This window comes from Toxorhynchites rutilus, chromosome 2 (assembly GCF_029784135.1).
Source record: "Toxorhynchites rutilus septentrionalis strain SRP chromosome 2, ASM2978413v1, whole genome shotgun sequence".
NCBI lineage: Eukaryota > Metazoa > Arthropoda > Insecta > Diptera > Culicidae > Toxorhynchites > Toxorhynchites rutilus.
This window is the reverse complement of record NC_073745.1, coordinates 186822435-186840528: the sequence shown is the minus strand read 5'-3', so window position 1 is coordinate 186840528 and position 18094 is coordinate 186822435. Positions and strand designations below refer to the sequence as shown.

At 38.6% G+C, this 18094-nt stretch overlaps 1 protein-coding gene across 2 annotated transcripts in view; it reads right to left on the bottom strand.

The window, feature by feature from the left end:
• LOC129768696 (G-protein coupled receptor dmsr-1) overlaps window positions 1-18094 on the bottom strand; it is a 454099-nt gene that overhangs the window by 166775 nt on the left and 269230 nt on the right. The gene's annotated exons all lie outside the window — the stretch shown is intronic.

Here is an 18094-nt window from a genome sequence, read left to right as displayed (position 1 = left end):
GGTTTTTCCTACCGAATAGAAGCAAGTTGAAATTACATCAGTGCAGACGTTTTTTTTTATTTGCGCTTCCGAAACAATTATTTCGTTTTCCACCGTCTACATCATTTTGTTTCGTCGGCCGTATCACCTACCAGTTGGGACCCATCGTGGGACGCGGACAACGCCAGCTTCGGAGCGTACAGTATTTGTATCCTTCCTTTCGTATTCTTGCGTTCGTTGTCCTCTCGTTGCATTACTCCCTTCGCCATCCTGTCGGTCGTAGCGGTGGACTGAACAGGTCCAATCGCAGAATTATTGATTGATTCATTGATCTTCTAATCTGCCCTTCAAAATTACCTTTTACTATAAAATTCCTAGTACTTCTACCAAAACTCGACATTAGAATATCAGATTATTTTCAGACACAATTCTCGTTCAAGATTTTTCAACCATCTGCAAATAACATGTTTCTCCGTTACGTTACATGCCAAATTTGGTTTTATTTGCTTGATTAATTCTCGAGTAATGTAGAAATTTGTGTTTCATTTGTCTGGCAGCCCCCCCTTAGAGAGGGGGGTGGAGTTTCTAACCACTCTAGAATTATTTATTGCACTCTTAAGCCTCCATATGCTTAATTTGGTTTAATATGCTTGATAAATTCTCGAGTAATGCGGAAATTTGTGCTTCATTTGTATGGCAGCCCCCTCTAAGAGAGGGGGAGGGGTATCTAACCACCATAGAAACATTTATTGCACCCTAAAGTTTCCATATGCCTAATTTGGTATAATTTGCTTGATTAATTCTCGAGTAATGCAAAAATTTGTGTTTTATTTGTATGGCATAAAAAAAATGTAATTTATCAATTATACAGGGGTGTCCGTTTTTCCCGACTTTCCCCTACACACGTATCTCCGCTTTGCGCTCTTCTCAACAGAAGCCCTTTCTATTAACATTTCCGGTCTCGATTGACTTAGCTGTCATCCCTGGTGGAGATTGTTTTGCTACTGTTATGCGAAACCAAATGACACAAAATTCCTGAACAATTATTTTCTTGGTAAGCCGATTATAGCCTAGTGCGATGATTCCCCACGCAATTGTGTAGTTCAGTACCTTAATGGAATGACGTCAGCTTGATGTGATGATTGCAATGCCAGAGACATCAGCGAGTAAGGTATTTGGTCGCGTCCACAGCTCAATCCGAAACGAAGACATGCGATGACGCAAAACAAGGAAGAAAAAGCGATGTTCCTAGCTTCGTATCTAGAACGATATTGAAAGTTTGCCTCAGCAAGATCCAATATTTATGCTCAAGGCAAATATTCCCCTTCGTTCTTCTTCTGCTTCTTTTCTTTATTCACGGTGACTTCAATCATTTCAAATCGTTCCCCTTCGTTGATCGCCGATAAGTTGCTCATTATTGATGGCATGGGTAGGGAAGCTCACAAATGAGCAGAGAAAATTTATGCGAAAATGGAAATGCTTCTAGTTTTCATCAATTTAAATCGTTCACATATCAGGGGGTTATATTATATAGCATAAAAAACAAATCTTAGGGAATTTCCGACTCGTTTGGTATGTGAATTGTCTAAATCCATTCACGGCAAAAATGGTTATTAACGTTAACTTGCTTTCATAAAAACGTAACCTGTTTTCTGATTTGGCACCCGTAATGAAAGACGTAATTCTACGTCAAAACCTCACCAAGGGTCAGAGAAGGGAGCTAAAGAACTTGGTCCCAATTTCTTATCATTCTGAAAATTTTCCAATGCGACAAAAAGGTGATAATCGTTTGGTGCCAGGTCCGAACTATATGGTGGATGCATTAAAACATCCCAATCAAGCTCTCAGAATTGTGTGGCCTTGCGTTGTCCTGATGGAACATAACACTTCTTCTGTTGGCCAATTCTGACCAATCACTAGCTTCAAAGGTCTATTTGTTGACAACAGAGATCATAATTTAGTGTATTGCATTGAAACAAAATAATAATGTATAACTTTTTCCCCAACCTAATATATTACCGTTATGTTACTCTACCTCCTCCTGTTCGAAATTGTCTAAGAATTGTTTGATATGTTGTTATACAAAACGATTCCCTAAACCGTAAATGGTTTAAGGGAGGACCCCGGTCAGGAAGGTTGAAAAAATCGATTATATATATATATATATATATATATATATATATATATATATATATATATATATATATATATATATATATATATATATATATATATATATATATATATATATAGACAAATATTAGAATTAATAGCAACTTTAATAGTTGATACATCATCTTTTTCAACAAAGCGGATAAATGTTCGAAGAACCACTTATTAATCTCTGGTGAGAAGCAATTTAAGGCATGGGCATAAACTTTCTGTCTGTCTTTCTGATTCTTATGGACGCGGAAATTACTGAACCGATCGACGGGAAAAATTGTATGTAGGGGTTTTTGGGTTCGGTGAAGGTTAATATGGTTATATGGTGATTATGGTTATTATGGTTATATTAAGATTATAGTTCGAGACCCCCCCCTTTCTAAGGGGTGGCAGCCATACAAATGAAACACAAATTTCTGCATAGCTCGAGAACTAATCAAGCAAATCAAACCAAATTTGGCATGAGGAGGTTTTAGGGGGCAATGAATGTTTCTATGGAGATTCGACACTCCTACCTCCTCTCAAAGAGGGAGGAGGGTTTGCAAAACTCAAGAAAACGGAACCAAATTCGGCATTTGGAGGTTATATGGGAAATGTTGCTATGATGGTTCGATAATCTTCCCCCCCTGCATAAGTCGAAAAAATAATAGATCAAATGAAACTAAAATTGAAATGTGTGGATTTTACAGTACAATTAATGTTTCTATGATTTCTTTCGATCTTTCTTCTTCCTCGAACAAATATTGTCGGCTTCTTTCTAAGGCCCTAATGATGATTCAAATTCAAGCGAATATAGAAATTCATAAAATATCGGAAACTTTCGTATAAGTTACATCGAATAAGGCTCTGTCACGTCTATTGTTTTATTCGTGAATTAGCTCCTTGGATTGCTATGGACACATAGTTGAACAATAACTGCACAATAATAACAATGAATTCATACCTACGACTAATACAGTGTAGTTTTGACAAAAATGTAGCTTACTTCAAATTGTGTCAAGTGCTTAACAATCCCTGACCTTATCTTTTTTTACTGGTGTATGTGTCAGTTTCCTTATCTAGCTTCTCGTCAGTGATAACGGCAAGGTTACTAAATGTGTGGCTGAATCATCAACAGAAGGAAAATGGGAAAATTTGGAAAATTGAATTCTCATATACAGTGACTCAAATCCGTAATCGTACCTCACCATGCAGATCTCTTTTCCCTTTTTTTAAAAGTCGAAAACAAGCTTTCGGAACATTTTATTTAGATAAAATTATAGTGTCATATGAGAGTCAAAAGGTTTGCTATCTGTTTTCAAAATAATGATTTTTATTTCTCTAAAAATGGCGAATGTATGTGCTAATGTAGAAAATTGACTTGAACTCATAATCGTACGCTGGTTGAAATCTCTACTCGATTTCGAAGGCGTTGGCCAATTTCCTAATTCCATCATTATTATGGTATCCCTTGTTCATTGCAACTATATTTAGCTGTCTTTAGCCTTATCTACGAGTTTTTTGTGTATTCAGAACGTATATTTATCTTTTTTTTTCATAAGGTAGTTTTTAAAATCGTTATTTTTGAAATTTAATGGTTTCTAAATTTCCTACGCAGATAACTTCCTTAGTTTTTTTTTACTGGGATTGATGTCGGAAGATTATGGAGCAATATCAATAACTTTTGACTGATTGTAATGTAACCATGTGCGAACTTATATGTCTTGAGCTCTGGGTCTTTGTCTTGGCAAAACTTGAATCCTCAATTTTATCCCATTTTGTTGACACTTTGCTCCATATTTTCCTTCAGGATGATCGAGTAAACATTCTGAACCAATACACCGTCGATGAAAACCAAATTCCTCATACATGCACCTTCATATCATCCTTCCACCACCACCATGTTTAAACATTGCTTTTAGATTTTGTTTACGGTTAATTCATCGTTAGCTTCCTCCATACGAAACGATGACCATCGGAGTCAAAAATATCAAATTAGGACCCATCTATGGAAATAACATCTTACCAGTAAGACATTGATGTGTTTCATGCTGTTTGGAATAATCAAATTGGAGTTAAAAAATAACTAAAGACAGCTAAAGATAGTTGCAATGAACAAGGGATACCATAATAATGATGGAATTAGGAAATTGGCCAACGCCTTCGAAATCGAGTAGAGATTTCAACCAGCGTACGATTATGAGTTTGAGTCAATTTTCTACATTAGCACATACATTCGCCATTTTTAGAGAAATGAAAACCATTATTGTGAAAACAGATAGCAAACCTTTTAACTCTCATATGACACTATAATTTTATCTAAATAGAATGTTCCGAAAGCTTGTTTTCGACTTTCAAAAGAAGGGAAAAAAGATCTGCATGGTGGAGTACGATTACGGATTTGAGTCACTGTATATGTTCTACAATTACATCATGATCAGCGTTGTTAGTTCCATTTGATGTTTGATGTCTATACAGGGTGTCGCGTAAGACACGCAACCGATTTGCACAAAAAAATGTCTCACAATATAAAATCTTTATTCTCGAATAAAACACGATACAAAGAGTTCCGCTTAGGAACCAACACGCTCGATAGTTGCAGCGCGATCGTTATTTTTTTTCCTTCAGAGAGCGTTACGTGACTTATGCGCCACGCTGTATAATAAAGATGGATCGCCAAATGTGTTCGTAAGCGCAAAACTCGAGAAAGGAATCGTCCGATATGAGCTGGCTTTATTTTATTATATTTTTATATAAAACATTTATTCCATGTAACGGAGAAATGTGTCAGTTGCAAGTGATTGAAGAATCTTGAACGAGAACTGTTGAGAACTGATGTTGTCTGTTGCATAAGTGTAAGCTAATAACTGGGGTAACAAAAAAGAACTGCAAAAGTAACAGCACATATACAGTTTTCAGTCCTTTTATTTATGTAATCAAAAAGCTTTGGATTTACTGTTTGTCATTTTGACTATTGCAGCAGCAAAACGAACGGCAAAATAGCCACACGAGCCATGGATAAAAACGCGATGCCTCGTGTGACTATTTCAATTCTAATGCGACTATTGCCCCCACATGGTTCGGTAAATATATTGGAACGTGAGAATTTACGGACGAACCGCATGCAGGAAAATGTAGAAGGTATAAACATCGGTGTGTAATCTGCAAACATTGTTATATTTTCTATGGCAATAAATATCATCCTTTACTATACAATCATCAATATACATATATGTGCTTCGAAAGTTGAAGTTGTGTTACTTATGAATATCGGAAAATCAATCCATCGAAGGAAAGAGGTAGTGGGTTGATGAAAATAAGTTCATGTTTCTTTTTTAAAATAGTTGTTTAGACGATAAAATTATGTTTTCTTCTTTTATTTTATCGTACGCAATCTATTCACGATGTTTACAATCGATCTAGTCGAGTTAATATGGCACAGAATGATCGTTCAACAAATTTATTGCAGGCCGCAATCAACAATTGTTGAATATCTGCCCTGAAGAAATGCTCTGTTTGAAACGGATTAAATTTATCGTTATTGTTTGTTTATACTCGAAATAAGACTATGCGGTACTCTCGTTTTGTCGAATTGATAAGCTGCAAATGAAGATATAGGTAGTTCCATCATCAATTGAAATCTTTATGAAAAGCACCACTACATGAGATTCACTGCGAGATAAAGTTTTATTCAGTTGATTGATAATAAATTAATAAATTCCCCAAATTTCTCACTCAATGGAAAATTGATGACAAGATTAATTTCAAACCGCTTCACTCATACTCGTTGAAGCAAACTAAGGCTCTTAACTTCATATTGATTCACAATGGACTGATTCGCGGAAATCAATGCTCTTGATCCCCTAGCCAGGGCGGTAGAATCAATTACAGTTTTAAAACGAACCGCTAAATTCTTAGTCCCAAATGGAAAGTAAAGCTCACCTTTGTTCGTATTGTAAAGCATAAATGAAGCACAGCCAGCGCAGGTATTTCACCACCCACAGGAAATGACTGAGCCGAATCGGATTCACATAATTTTATTTCTCTCACCGTCGTTTCTTCCACAGTTTCGAGTCCATAAAACAGCTATCACCCGGAACGGAGGATAATTGGAAATGAAAGTCTTGGCCTCTACCTTTTGGATGAGGAAAATTGTTCTGAATGGTAAAGGCGGAAGTCAAAGTAACAATCAATGTTGAAAGAATGACTTCCCGTTCCCTAATCCGTAGCCAAAGTGGTATAATTCGAAGAACCTCCGGATTTACACTTCGCAACGTAATTTACAATAAAATATCTAAAAATATTTCATCTTTCATCTGTTAATTAATCTGTTTGGGACCCCACAATGGAAGTAAGTTTTCCGCATCCGGCTTCGTTCTACAACAGATGAAATTATTCGTGCTTTTCAGAAATTAAGGGGGTATTCTAGTGTAGAGACATGCATTTCGGACGTTTTTTCGAGCTCCGTAAAAATAAAACAAAGAATATTTTTAGTATCCATTATATCATTATGTGTTCATCTATCTATTAACAATAGAATCAAAATTGAACGGAGAGAAAATATTCATAACTAGAATAGTTAAGAGCTGATGAAGTTAGAGGGTTCAACAAAAAAGTTGTGCCATGGCGTACACGATTCCAGCCCTTCTGGTTATCTGTAACTAAAAAATCGAACAGATTCTGAATCAGTAAAGATGCCGCTATCGCATGAACCTCGGACAAATCAAAAACATCTTTTTTTTTGTCAAAATGGCAGCCGTTTGAAAAACAAAATGCGGTTTAAAATGTTTTTTCTCACGTTTCCCGATTTTTTTTTAAAATAGTAATACTTCAAAAATATCATATTTTATAGGTTCATGCGGTAGCGAGCTGTATCCATATAAATTTGACATGAATCGGTTCAGTAAAACTTGAGATATCGTGTACGCCAGTTGGAAAAACTAGTTTCAAGAAAAACGCGTTTGAAGTTCTTTGTTATGGCCTTACCAGGTTAGATACCGCATCACTAACATGGCTCTAGCTCGTTAAATAATAGTTTTTTCGATAAGTCCTTTCACAGGTACATTCTTGAATGTCTAAACTACAGAAATATGAAGAAAAAAAATTTGATATTTTCAGATTTCTAGACTAGAATACTCCCTTAAGCACTTGCTCTTTGTTCGGCGTAAGGTGAATTGCCAAAATAATATTTCCACCGCGCAATTCGGATAGTTCCCAATTCCCGCAACAGTTCTTCGCAGCATGTAGAGGTTAGCATTCCGAGCTTGTCCGAACAAGCGCTCCTGGCCCGCGGGAAACAGCAACCGACCGCTCAAAAATTTTAATGAGTGGAAAGCATTTCATATCTTGTGCATTCCCGTGCAACAGATGTGCCGCGAGATGAAAGGCAAATATGGCCAAGATGGGGGCACCTGCACACTGGCGCTGAGGAACACCGAAAAGCGAAGCCACACATTCAAACTTCGTGATCTTCTTACGTTGTTTTCTTCACTGTTAATATTTCCACTCAGTGCGAGGTGAAAAGTTACGAATGTTGAAGCAGATAGATGATGCGGGCGAAGTTTGCACGGGAATGTAAATCATAATTATATTTATTCAAGAACGCCAGTGGGAATGATCTCATTGTATATTTGTTAGTGTACAGCGGTTAAGCAATGTATAATGCTGTACTTAGTGGATGGCGGAGGGTGGAATGGACGTATGTTTGCATGTTTTGGAATGTGCAGATCTCAGAAACAATGCAGTGCTTGAGACATATATCATGCTCTCAACTTAGTTTCTGCTCGCAATCGTTAGATGATTATGTTATGCAGCTCATTACTACCCTTTCCTATGTTTTAGCATTTCTCACTCCTTTATTTTATTTCATCTGATTAGAGTGTCCCAATGAATAAAAATTAAAAAAAAAAAACAAAGAAAGGCATGAGCGGTTCACGAAAGTACTAGTCTCGACGTCGGAATAGCAGTTGAACATAAATATTGATTTGCGCAAGTAAATTATGCTAGAAGCTTAGATATGAAAATCGCATTAGCCAGCGTTTCCAACAAGGACTTTCTGACAACGGTGCGATGGATGGCGTCATTGATAAACAGCGATCGTTGCTTTCCAACGAGCCCTACGGATAGGTTGACCAAATAGTTCAGGAATGAACAAGGGACGGGTGAGCCAAAAAAAGGTCATTAAATAACCATATTTATGAAGAATTTTATTGAGTGAATGAAATCGACAATAAAACCAATCAATATATTCTTAGCTTTGTTCTATACAACGAAGGAATGTTTAGACGCTGAAGTAACTTTGAGAAGGAGGTTATGAGTTATGAAATTTTATCATAAAATTTGTCACATTCTAAATCAAACTTCTGTTTGGCATTTTGTAATAGTCAATATTGTGTCCGAATATCAAATTTATAAATTTGTTTTCGATTTTTGAGAATATTAGCAATTCGCAACCGGTAAGGATTGTTTGTTCCATTTTTTATATCTCCTCAATTATAATTCCTAATATAGTGAAGAGCGTGGCTCCTTTAAACCTATGTAACTGAGCCTGTAAAAATAAACGGATTAAAAAAAAAATTTCTGCAATCTATATAAACAGGAAGTTTTTTCACTAATGCTACTTTGAATCTCTAACCAATGGAATGAACCTTAACCCTATAACATACAAAGACGAACCGCACTCGTGGTGATTAGACTGCGCCAAATCCTACTACATCGAGCCTGTCGCTCGTTTAACATAGTGGTGCGACTCGATGTACACCAACGCAATATCGTAAAATTCTCCATAGTTGAAAGATGTTTTGCCTTCTGTATTTCACCTAAATCATGAAATATTTTTGACGTAGGACTACTTCTTTCAGTAAGGGTACCAATTCAGAAAATGTATCATATTTATGGAACAGTTTTTGAAGTTGATAGTTATTTTTGTTGTGAACCAATCGAAATGCTCTAAGAATTGTTTGATCTGTTATACCTCACGATTCCTTAATCTGCAAATGGTTTAAATTACCAAAAATTGGGAGCACACTAATTTTTCCATAATTCGGTTCTTGGTTTTAAAGACCACTGCGAATGAGTCGTACATGAATCGCTCGCTAGAAATGTAAATGCAGCGTTCGTACGGATAATGACACAGAGGAGATATTGCAGAGTTGCCACGTCTATCTATAATTTATTGGGTATAAATAAACCATTCGCGATTTCTAATACTCAGTTTCGTTGAAAGTATCGAGCAGTCAGCTGTCTCACCAAATGTTGATGTCACACCTCTATACAAACTTCAAAAATGAAATCGTTCCAAAAATCGTTCTGAACCGGTCTCAGATGGTTCAAAATCTGTATACTATATCCTTTGGGGAGTGTAAATATACAGGGTTTTCCAACTTTAAATTCCGAAAGTAAATTGAAATAAAACATACTTAGAATTTGAATTTCGATGAAACTTTTATTTCAAATTAAAGTTTGGTTTATGCCATTATGTGTGAAATACAACATCATTCAAATGTCCACCTAGGGCTTCCTCGCACACCTTGATCCGGAACAGGTAATTTTCGATTACTTTTCGGCACATATGGGGCGGTATCTCGGTCATAGCTTCACGAATCTTGTCTTGTCTTGTTCAAGAGTTAGCGGAGAGTTGGCATGGACACGGTCTTTCGCATAACCCCACAAAAAAAAGTCTAGCGGGTTCAAATCGCATGATCTGGACGGCCAATTGGCATCACCAAAACGCGAAATTATGCGTCCCTCAAATTTCGTTCGCAATATGGCCATGTTCGGTCGTGTTGTGTGGCACGTGGCGCCGTCCTGCTGAAACCACATGTCATCCGTATCCATATCTTCAATTAGTGGCAATTTGTGGCCCGATGACTCCACCAGACATAATGCGCACCAAACAGTAACTTTTGGCGGATGCAATGGCCTTTCAACAATCACGTGTGAATTTTCTGAGCCCCATATACGGAAATTTTGGGTGTTCACATAGCCACCGAGCTCGAAATGTGCCTTTGCACTTTGCTGCTGTTGTTCGTTCACCCAATCGACGTATGCCCGACGCATTCCATGGTCACCACGCTCTAATTTTTGTACCAGTTGGACTTTATATGGATGTAGGTGCAAGTCCAAATGCAAAATTCGCCACAATGATGTGTTTGACGAGTCCAATTGCTGAGCACACCGTGGAATCGAAACATTCGGGTCATCCTCCACACTGGCAGCAACAGCAGCAATATTTTCGGCCGAACGCACATCACGATGATGCACAGGTTTCACAATATCCGCAACGGATCCAGTTTGTTCGAATTTACGCACTACATTAGCGATTGTGTGCTCTGTAGGCCGTCCATGACGACCAAAACCCGTCCGTAATGCTCGAAAAACATTTGCCGGTTTTTCATCATCGTAAAACCGTTTTATTCTTGAATTATTTTGATTTGATTTTGATTCATATTGATTTTATTCTTGAACGGTTTCGGTTTATCTGAAATGATTGTTTACCCAATCTCCAAAGCTTGAGAATTTTTTTTTTCAAAGCTTTAGTATTTATATGTACACCAAGATTTTTTCACGCGAAGGATAAGGACCTCGTAAAAAAACCACGTTAATCCGAACATCCGCTTTAAAAAAACCACGTTCATTTTAAAAATTTCGCGTTAATTAGATAATATATGTTCCATTCGATTTTTGAGTATTTTAAGACACTTTAATCGCTTACACGCAATTTACTGAATTCTTTGCTAATAGGTCTCCTTTTTTGACCACGAAGTAAAAAAGTTATCAAAGTGCAATACAACAAACTGAAAGTTATGGATTACTCCATAACCGCCCAGCTTAGCTCACCTCTATCTAATTTATCTCAGGGTCGGCTTCCGAACTACGGGGGACTCCCTGTACCGCGGACGACACTGTCGCAACCAAGAGAGAAGTCCAATAGGGCTGGTTCGAAATGTAAAGCTATGTAGGAAAAACTAATAATTGTTTTACAATTTACAATTTATTTGACACGATTTCTTCGTTCCGGCGCCGTTCGTCGACCGTTGGGGCCCTTCGATGACACGTGGTTGGTGTAACGGAGAGAGAGAGGAGAGACTGTAGCACGTACCTTCTTCGTGGATTAAAATGCGCTTCCACTGGTTAGCTCGCTTGCTGGCTTTCGGATCCGTGACAGAACTCGGTATCACTGCAGCACTTATGTTGCACACGGGTGGCTGGAGGTTCGTAATCCGGGGGCACGCTTGGAAATAGCGTGGCGTGAACCGGAACGTCCCTGTTTTTTTATCACACGCCCGATAGTGTTCGACTCACTCTCAATCAAAACTTTTAACGGTTTTTGAACTTTGCTATTTCCTAGATAGGTGTTGGTCGCTTCCAAACTCCAGCTAAAGTGCCCGAGGCCTTTTTCATTTCCCTCCACGAAACCTTAATCCTTCTTCCTTTTTCCGTCTACTCTCCTCTCTCAATCCTTCCTCTCCCAAATATTCCTCTATCGCATACTCTCACTATCTCTCCCACTTCCGGAACACCATCAATGAATTATCTTTTGCCCGCCGATTTTGTTCAAGGGGGCTGACGATTGGTACAAATTACACTATTGAGGTTAGTACATTTATACACTTAAAGCTAATGTTAGTACAATACAGAATTCATACAAAAAATTTACAGTTAACGACAATATAATTCAGGAACCAGCCAACAAGAAACAAAACAAATTTACTTAAAGACTATTTCTCAACAATTACTACATTTAATTAAACAAAAATTGAACTGCCCTCCCTGTTGCGTCATTGATCGGTAACAATTCTCCCCTCGGTAGGGTAGAAAAATTATGCTAGTAATTTTTCGTCCAAACATAGTTTCGCACAACACCCACTCCATCCGTGAAACTCTGAATCGGATTCTGGATCATGTTTTTTTTCTTGTATCTGTTAATCACCTCGATCCATTTCCATACCTTTAACTGCCATATCTCGCCATACTTGCTCCCGACCACTCTACACCAGAGAAAAATTGTCATATTACTACTCACCAGCTTCTGTCTAATTCCTTTTCATTCTCTCTGTTCTAAACCGAGAAAAACCTAACTAATTACCAGCATTACCATTTACTCTCTACACTCAAAAGACGCGTCCGTCTAAAAAAAATCATTCATTCGTTTCTTTCATCAGTTCCCATTCATTCCTTAAGTCTAATCGTTCGAGACAAAAATAACCGTTTCTGTTCTCATAACTACGCGTAACCCTAAAGGGATAATATATTTATTACTACCTCCACTTATAAGTTCTCCGAACAACTATATCATGTGGTTCGGGGCCATAAGGCATCAAAGTTGAATATTTCAACTCCGCTCAGTTTCCAGCACAAATTCTGATGAGAACTGTCTGCTACTGTAGTATGATTTCAAACCCCGTTCCAAAGTCCATCTTAAAACTCCCAATATACAAATTATCCTTCTCCTCATAAGCAGTTGATTGTTTCAAAATAAATGACTCATGCGTGGTCACTTCAATTTACGATTCCCACGAAACATTCCTCAAGCGCAACTGCATTACTTCGTTAATTGTTTTTCTCCCACATTCGTCCATGTAAACAAGCCAACATGCGCGGGCGATATGAATGCACCCTTACATCATATCGCGCGCAGCTAAAGGCAATAAACCAGAAACCAAAACAAACCCAGTTCTATTCTGATTAAATACGCGACCGTACACAAAGTCGTCGTGACACTTTACGATTTCTCATGAAATCGATATGCGCGCTTATGAGCGCAGTAAGCAATTCTATTTCTTGACACCATTCACATCGAACACTGCATTCGATTGATTGGCTATTCCCCTTTGAAATCGACTTGGCTCCTCCCAATGAAACTCTCCACAAACTGTTTCCTAAGTTAGCTTAAGACTTTTGTAACTAGGATTAAGAGAGTTCATGTATGACACTCGACGCGGACGGCCGCATGGAACGACGAGAAATAAATAAAGTTTTTTTGAATAAAAGTATAACTTAATTAAAATATTAATAGAAAACTACTGACCATCAGCGTCTCGATGACTCCGGTCTCCTGCGAACCCACATTATTGTCAGTTGATCGGATCCCCTATTCATTGAGAAAAATTTAAAAAAAATCAAAATTCCAACATCAAACTATTCGAACCGCGGTTTCCGAATGCTGAGTTGGTGAATTCTGCCTTGTCTGTCATCAGATATCGTCTAGCATTACTGAATAAACAGTGTTTAGAGATGTGATCTGCTATGTGACAGATCGTAATGAAACGAACAATGAAAAAGACATTTGTCAAATTCAAGACAAGTGGTTTTGTTTTGTTATTATGAAATGGAACTTGAAGCATCGTACGTATGTTCTAATGGCAGCATTGACTGTTCGATTTACCCTCTCTACGGGATTAGCTTGAGAGTGATATTTCGAATTCAGTCAATGCCTGACATCGAACTGCTCGAGGAAGCCTTTGAACTCCCGAGATAGAAATACGGAAGCGTTGTCGCTTATGATCACTTCCGGGGTAGAAAACCGGAAGAACCATTGCTCCTTTAAAATTTGACACAACGAATGACTGCTGATGTTTCTGATTGGAGTCAGCATTATCCACTTACTAAAGAGATCAATCGTTACCAGTATGTATTGGTTTCCCCGTTTACTTCTTGGCAAAGGTCCAATAAAATCGGTAGCAATAATTTGCCAGGGGTGGGTGGTGATTCTTTGGTCACCCATAGTGGGGACCGTGGGCACACAAGAAGCTTTTACTTCCTTGCATGTTGAGCATGCATTCACATATTCTCTGACGTCTCGTGACATCCTTGGCCAATAGAATTTTAATTTAATTCTTGCTAATGTTTTTTGGAAGCCTAAATGCATTGCCTGATCGTGACATTCATTTAAAACATTTCTCCTTTTATCTGGAGAAAGTACAATTTTCCATTCAAATCTGTAATCGTATGGATGGTTTGGTGTAGATACAAATTTGTACAATATGTCCTGTTCTACACGGAAATCAGCGTATTCATCTGGCTGCTCAAGAACTTTCTGCTTCATGCTCTCATACCACGTCGAGTCTGGCTCGTTTGACACTACAGCAACGCAACAACATTTTCTCTCCCCTTCCGGTGTACGATGGTCATGTCGTATTGCTGTAGAGTCAAACTCCACCTGCTACAACGTGATGAGGTTTTCCATTTGGTGTGGAGCATATGTGCTGAGGCCGATGAATCAGTGATTAGGGTGAAGTGAGATCCTTCGATATATCCACGAAACGCTTCGATAGACAAGAGAGCCGCAAGGGCCTCCTTTTCACACGCGTGGTAGTTCTTTTGGGGTGTGGTAAGTTTGTGTGAGAAGTATGCAATTACCCGCTCTTGTTCATCTAATGTTTGTGTCAATACCCCGGCTACAGCAATATCCGAAGCATCAGTTTGTATAACAAATTCCTGGCTAAAATCTGGACTAACCAATAATGGTGGGGAAATAAGTTTCTCTTTGATTTGGCAGAAGGCTTCTTCCGCATCATCGTTCCATGCCAAAATTTTGCTTTTGGTTTTAAGCAAATCTGTAAGTGGTGCAGTGACACCACTAAAATTGCTAATGAAACGGCGATAATAGTTTGCCATTCCTAGGAACCTACGTAGTTTCGTCACTGTAGTCGGACGTTCATATTCGACAATCGGTCGAACTTTGTCCGGGTTCACTTTTATTCCATCCGTGGATAGAAGGTATCCTAGAAATGGCAACTCTTTGACTCCAAATCGTGATTTTTCCAAATTTATAGATAAATTCGCTTTCTCTAGACGCTTCGCAATCTCACAAAGCAACCGCAAGTGTTCCTCGAACGTTTCGTTTACCACAACGATGTCGTCTAGGTAAACGAACACGTTCGGTTCCAATTCACCGTGTCCCAAGACCTGGTCCATCAGTCTCGACAAAGTGGCGGGACTGTTGACCAAGCCGAACGGTAAACGCGTGAATTGGAACATCCCTCTGCCCTGAATGCTAAATGCTGTGTATCGTCGTGAGTTTTTTTCCAAAGCGATCTGAAGGAAAGCTTCTGACAAATCGATCGTACTCAGGTAGTTGGCTTTTGGCAACTGACCTAAAATACGACCATGATGGGGCAGAGGGTAGGCGTCCTTGACATTGCGTTCGTTGATTTTTCTCGCGTCAAGACACAAAAAAAATCTTTCCAGAAGGTTTGATTACGGGTACTACATTTAATGACCATTCAGAGTGGCATCTCTCTAATATTCCTAACTTAAGCATACGATTCAATTCTTCTGTAACTTTTTCTCTAATCTTTGGAGACATCGTATACGGATACTGTCGTGCCGGAGGACTGTTTTTCCATTGCTCTTGGATCTCTATCGAGTGTTTCAATAGAGGGGTAATGGGTAAAGAATCTGGTGTGGCCATTTTGAAAGAGTTTTTCACTTCAGCGAGCCTGCGCGATTCTTCAGAAGAAAGTATGGACACAGTCTCAGGTGTCCTTAAGTGATCCTCATAATCGTGAACCGCGACAACATTTTGAATTTGGGGGAAAATTTTGAAACGCGACCAAAAATTCATCCCCAACAAACAATCTAATGATAAATTTTTCACTACAATGGTAGGAACAACTTTAATTTTTCCATTAAATTGGAAGGGTAAATGTATTTCTCCTAATATGTCGAGAAAATTACCATTCGCTGTTCGTAACTTTATCGGTTGGGCTGGGTTCCTTAACTTAGCTCGAGGTAAACGCGAAAACAACAAATCACTAATTAAGGTGCGGTTACTACCGGAATCAAGTAACCCCTTTACACGTATACCATGGATTCTGACCTGAGCAAAAGGTCGATTATCCTCCGAATTGGGCAACATGATTTGTAAAATTTGAGGTACACTGTTGGAATATAGATTTAGAGAAACTGGTTCACAAAATTCGGAAATTGGAACTAACAAATTTGAATTTACGCAGAATCCGTCGACGGCCGGCGCTTTTCGGTCGCCTGGAGACCGTTTTTTCGACAGTACGGACAGTGCTGCGAATCGAAACCTTTGAATCCGCAGACGCAGCAGATCAATCCTACGATTGAACGACATTCTTCAATGTGGTGGGATGATTGACGGCAATTCAGACATACATTTACTGAAGGTGGGTTGTATCCTGCGACCAAATATTCCAGCGTACGCGACGGTTTGGCTGGACCTTCTCTTGGGTTTTCAGAGTTTTTCTTTTGATTTGTAACTGGTTTCTTCATTGTTTCGTGATTTGATACAAAAGTTTGTGGTGATTTAGAAGTCCTTTCAGACTTAGTAGATTTCCAACTGTCAGTTTTGGGCTGATAAGCACTTCGATTAATCGAGTTCATTTTTGTTGTGGGTGGGTTCTTTTGGGTTATTTAACTCACTGTTTTTTTCTGTAGCAACATCTTGTGATACAATGAAAAATTTGACGCATCAATAATATGACCTGCTTCAATAAGCTGAGGGATATCATAAATCGGCTGCCATAACAGAGCCTTTTTGTAGTCTATACGTAAATTCCTTTTTAATATATCAAGTTTTTCACGCTCATCCATTGAGACTATCATGGATCGAAACATTTTTTCCATATCGAAATAATATTCTTGGAAAGACTCACTTCTTTGCTGGCGTCTCTGATATATTCGAGAACGTACCAACGTGTCAAGTTCTGGATGTACAAAGGACTTCCGTAACTCGTACATCAAATGATTCCAGTTGAGCAATCTACCACCGGATCGCATAGATAAATACCAACTAGCTGCTGGTCCGGTGAACAGATGAAACGCTGAATCAAAAAGTTCCTCATCGGAAACCCGTTCGGAGAGAGCTAGCTGTTGTACAAGGGATAAAAATTCATTGAGCTTCAACCCCTGATCCGTTCCTGAATATTTCTCTTGAAACTTGAGAAACTGGTAACGTTCGATGAAGCGTGGTAGCACGCGCATTATCTGTTGAGGAATTCACCGAAAATCTTGAAGGGTTGGCCTGAAGGTTAGTAGGTTGCCAAATGAAACTGTTCACAGGTAACGCATTATTTGGTACATAGGATTGAATTGAGCTACGCGCAGAATAAGGATCATTTTCATTCCCTCTCGTTTGTTCGCATTGAGATGGTTCATAACATTTGTTCACGAATGAACTGTGGATGTTCATTCTGGAGTAGGGTAATTCGTTGGTTTGATGAACGTGGTGAATAGTAGGGGTGGGTATGTTTCTTGAAGGAAAATTCAAATGAAAACCATCTAAATGTCCGGAAGTTGTCGGATGAATGGAAGTAGACACTATCGGTCGAGAATATTGAGACACGGTAATCGTGTTAACTATGGAAGAAAACGAAACTTTAGGAGTTGTCCCGGTGTACATGCTAATTGAAGTGGATGGATTGGTGTTAGTGTAAACCGTATTCGAAAGACAGTGTGACGATGTTACCACACTACTTTGAACCGTTCATAAGCAAGAATTGTTGCTATATTTTCTAGATTGGTTGAGTTCGCTCTCTAATGCCAATAAAGCGTCTCGAATATTGTTCATATCGGTTTGCTCAGGCGACTTGTCTAACACACCTAGTCGTCGTAGGCAATCAATCATATCTAATTCTGCTGTATTACACTGGAGTTCCTTTAGCGGTTCCCTATTTCCATCTGTCGGATCCGGTACACTACACACACCCATCACTTCAACATTCTTATCATCATTTGATTCAACATTTCCACGGACACCTTCTTCGGAATTTCTTTCTTGCGATACTTCAATAACAGTTGTATTAGTGTCATCACTTCCGAAATATCTATTTAGATACCCAATCACTTTCAACAACAATCGTTCAGCGTTTTGTTTCACAACGTCACTCGCATTATCACTTAACACCCTCAATCTGTTCGCCAAATGTAACAATACCGATAAAACTTTCGGGGCTATCTGATTACCCTTCTTCTTCTTCAATGGCACTAACGTTCCTAGAGGAAC